This window comes from Callithrix jacchus, chromosome 6 (genome assembly GCF_049354715.1).
Source record: "Callithrix jacchus isolate 240 chromosome 6, calJac240_pri, whole genome shotgun sequence".
Classification (NCBI taxonomy): Eukaryota; Metazoa; Chordata; class Mammalia; order Primates; family Cebidae; genus Callithrix; species Callithrix jacchus.
The window spans coordinates 114,932,424-114,937,284 of record NC_133507.1 but is presented as its reverse complement, the minus strand read 5'-3'; the positions used below and the strand labels follow the sequence as shown (position 1 = coordinate 114,937,284).

Below are 4,861 nucleotides of genomic sequence, written 5' to 3'. Positions count from 1 at the left end.
CAGTACTGACTCAGTCTTTATGAGTTTATCGTCTTCTTAAATCTATATTTTTTCTGAAAACTTATTTTTTTTCTAACATTGCATCAAAAATTTTATCTATTAAAGCAATTCAGTGTGAAACTGACTCTGCTTCACATTTTCCTTTGTGAACATAATCTGGGAAAGACGAGAACTGCTCATCTTTTATCACTTACGATGCTTGATCTTCACCTCCTCATAAATTACCATATCACTCCAAAGAGTTTATTACCCTATTTTAATATGCCAAAAACAAGATAGCTGCAAATTTTCTATAAAAAAATTTTTTTTTCCTTCACAATAAATGTATTTGTCATAAAGGGATAAAATTCATGCTAATAGAAACCTCTGGGATAACAACATTTCTCCTAATAAATGCTGGCTAAGCTTTGTTGTGTGACTACTTATGAAAAGGTTATTGAGCAAAATATCTGAACAGTCACCTCACCAAAGATGATATATGGATGGCAAATACACATATGAAAAGATGTTCCACACCAGGTCATTAAGGAATTGTATGTTAAAATAAAACGAAATATCATTACACATCTACTAGAATGGCAAAAATATAAAATATTGATAACACCAAATTCTGACGAAAATGTGAAGCAACAGGAACTCTCAGTCATTGTGGGAATGCAAAATGCTACAGCCTCGTTAGAAGTAAAATTTCCACTTTAGAAGTTGGAAATTTTTAGAAAACAAAACATACTCATATCATATAATCCAGCAATATTATATCTTGATATTCACCCAAATGAGATGAAAATGTGTATAGACAGAAAACCCGCACACAGATATTTATAACAGCTTAATTCATAATTGTCAAAACTTGGAAGCAACCAAAACAAGATGTCCTTTAGTAGGTGAGTGAATAAATAAACTGTTATATACAAACAATTAAACATTTTTTCAGTGATAAAATGAAATTAACTTTCAGGACAAGAAAGGCATAGAGGAGACTTATTTACAATCCCGCCGTTCCTACAGCCTTCTGGGTGTCCTTAAAGAGTTAGAATATATAGAGTCAGGCAAGCTAGTCACTTCCCTTACTATGATCACATATTATCACCCAGGCACCTTCTTAATGTTGTTAAATCGTACCTTAACAGCTTGAAATGTTACTCAAATTTTCATCCACAAATAGTGAATAAAAAAGAAAATAAAATCACATGTAAGTTATTACTTTCAAGTTCTTTCTTTGCCAATAGTGAAAACATTAACTTATCCTCTTTTATTCTTCATAATACGTTAGGAGACTCTAGAGAGGAGTAAATGAACAAAGTCAGATTACCAAAGAAAAAAGGAATAAAGAGCAGAAGAAATATAAACAAACTAATAGGTTAAAAGAAAATGGTTACATATTTTAAATATCAGGCAGTGGAAAATGAGGCTAAATGAGGGCTTAAGTGTGCAAAATTTACTTACACTAAAACACCAATGTTTGGGAGACTTATTAAGAATACGAGTTTTTTTTAACTTCCTTGGTCTTCTTTCTGCCCTCTCATCCACGGAGAAAAACAATGTTGGGTCATGCAATTATTTAATATAATAATTTAATAACTGTTCTTTTCTCAAGTAGTCTCTCATTGGGATAAAAATCCTTAGTCATTTGGTTAGTTTTTTTCTTCACCTGCTAAGTTAGTCCCACGTTGTACTTTGTTGTTGACCCTTTCTGACTCTCTTTATCAAGAGCTGCAATCTCTATGCTACAAAAGAATGATGGGCAGCTCAAAGAGTTGGACTTCACAGCCTTATTTTGCCTGATCATGCTGGGGGACTGTGTTAAAGAAAACAACTGTCTTCACGGGTCCACAAGCAGCGTGGTTTCAAAGGCAAGTACTTCCCAGCGTTGTGCTTCCATCCACCCCCCCGTCCAGGAACCTAGAGAAAGTTATTTGTCTAACTTTCCCCTGCGGGCTAGGCAAAATTCCAGATGTGTTCCTTTGTTTAAAAAAAGCCCGCGTAAAGCCCTGGAAGGAAAGGCCTCTGTTTTTGGCCGGACAACCAATCCAGCATCAGAGTCGAAGATCAATCACCCAGAGGAAGTTTGAAAGAACTCCTGTCATTGGACAAGAACGTGAATGGGGCAGGAATAACTTCAAAGTTAGAACCCCACAGCCCCTTACCTGTGCGGATTTCCCTCTCTGAGATTACCTCTCTGGGATCCCCTCCCACAACAATGTAGGGGCTGTGTTTCCCTCTCTACCTCCACAGATATCCGCTTCAGATTCCCCTCCCAAGGTGGTGTGGGAGCGCTCTCTCTTTCTCTCTCTGCCTAATAAATCGCTTTCTGCTAACCTCCTTGGGTCCCTGATATTTCTACAAACAGTAAGTTCACCACTGCCGGGGCCTTATCCCCATTCCTTGGGCAAGTGAGGCCAAGAACCTGGGACACCTGGTTACAATGCTGGGCTATAAAATTGCTGTTACCAAACCAGCAACTACTCTTGGTTGTAAAGGGAGGGATCTCTTCTCAGGTCCTAAATGGATAGCATTGCCCACAACTCATCTTTTTGCCCCCAAAAGTTATTTTACATATCTAATGCATCATCTTCTTTTCTAAAAAGTGAGAAATCGGGACTCAAAATAGTTATTTGTCTCTCTTCCTTTCCCCTAATACCTTCAAGCTGGGAAATCGACTGTTTCCACTCTTTATTCTTCTTGCGTAGCTGACACAGGTGAATCTTGTGTCTTCTCCCGCCACAGAAAACCTGAATTACTGGAGTCCTCTTAATATATTTATTGATATGGTAAAGGAGAATGAAGAATTTGGAAAATCCATTCTTAAGATAATAGCCAGACTTTCAAAGCTATTGTTTTGTGCATAATCCAACTTGAATGTCAACAAACAGTGCTTAGGTGTTTCTTTTTGCATTTCATCTGCAACACATTTTAATGTTCCTTTAAGTAGTGAAAGTAGGGTAAGCTAGCGCAATGGCCAATACTCAGGAAAGCAAAACGGTAAGACATTATAATTTAAAAATAAATCACTTCTGTTTAAAGCTTATTTAAAGGCTCACCATATCTACCACTGAAAATTTATTCTTTTTGTTTAATTTACTTTTTTATTATACTTCATATATTTCTTAGTTTTTGAAATGAAAAAATATTTGATATTTTAAAAGTAAGAGTAACACAAGGTTGATAATGAAATGCATTACTTCTCTCTTTTAACCTAACCAACTCCAGTAACACTTTTCTAAGAAGTAAATACTATTCTCTGTTTTTAAATAATTAAGGTAAATCCATGAATTATAAGTTCACTTACGTGTATTTTGACTAAGGAACACACCTATTAAACCCACTCCTCAGAGAACATTTTTATCAACCTCTGGAAATTTTCTTATGTTTCTTTAGGGTCAATTTTCCACACCCCAAAGGCAAACAGTGCTCTGATTTCTATCATGCCATGTTACTTCTGCCTCTTTTCTTAAAATTTATGTGTGACTACCTAAACTGTGTACCATTTATGTCTGATTCCTTTCACTTATATAATACTTTTGAGTTTAATCCAGGTTGCCACATGTGTTAACATTTCCTTACTTTGTAACACTGTGGATTCTTGTAAACACAATCAACTCTTCCTGTCCATGGGTTTGACATCCTTGGATTTAACCAACCAAGAGTAAAAAATATTTGGGGAAAAAAACGTGTCTGTATTGAACATGTGCAAATTATTTTTTCTTGTCATTATTCCCTAAACAAAGCAGTATGACAAGTGTTTACATAACATTTACATCACATTGGCTATTATAAGTGATCTAGAGATGACTTTTCATCTATGGGGGCAGAGCCAAGCATGGAAGAGTGGAGGTCTGAGCATCACAGCAGGCCCCTCTTTCCCCTCCCCATCTTTACCCACCTGCTCTAGGCCTACCTTTACTCGCCAACTCAGCCTACAGAACACCTGTCCATCACGAATCCCTCAGCAAGTTCCTGCTTAAACAAAAGCATCAAGCAGGTGTACATGTTCCTGCCTCAGGGTGAGAAAGTCCAGGCCATGTGTATCTTTATCAGTGTTACTGGAGAAGGACTGTGCAGCAAGATCCATACCCTGGACAGTGAGCCCTAGTGTGTGAAAGAGTTGCCTGAGTGGAATTTTGATGACTCTATTACTTTACAGTCTGAAAGCTCCAACAGTGACGTGCTGCCATGTTTCAGGACCCTTTCCGCAAGGACCATAACAAGCTGGTCTTCTGTGAAGTTTTCAAGTACAATCGAAAGCCTGCAGAAACCAATTTGAGGCACATCTGTAAATGGATAACGGACATGGTGAGCAACCAGCACCTCTGGTTTGGCATAGAGCAGAAATATACCCTTAGGGAGACAGATGGGCAGCCCTTTGGTTGGCCTTTCAATGGCTTTTTGTGACACCAGGGTCCATATCATTGTATTGTGGGGGAAACAGAGCCTATAGCAGGAACATCTTGAAGGCTCTTTAGGAAGCCTGCTTGTATGCTGGAGTCAAGATTGGAGGGACTAATGTTTATGTCATGCCTGCCCAGTGGGAATTCCAAACTGGACCCTATGAAGGAATCAGCATGGGAGATCATCTCCAGGTGGCCCGTTTCATCTTCCATCATGTATGTGAAGACTTTGAGGTGAGAACAGCAACCTTTCATCCGAAGCCCATTCCTGGGAACTGAAATGGTGCAAGCTGCCACACTAACTTTAGCAGTAAGGCCATGTGGGAGGAGAAGGTATGAAGTACGTTGAGGAGGCCAACAAGAAAATAAGCAGGTGGCACCAGTACCACATCCATGCCTATTATCCCAAGGGGGGTCTGGAAAATGTCTGGGTCCTAACTGGATTCTATGAAACTCATGGCAGAAGCCACCCA

General features: G+C 38.4%; 1 pseudogene; it reads left to right on the top strand.

The window, feature by feature from the left end:
* The first annotated feature begins 2,955 nt into the window (after positions 1-2,955).
* On the top strand, positions 2,956-4,626 carry LOC100386408 (glutamine synthetase pseudogene; annotated as a pseudogene).
* The last annotated feature ends 235 nt before the right edge of the window (positions 4,627-4,861 follow it).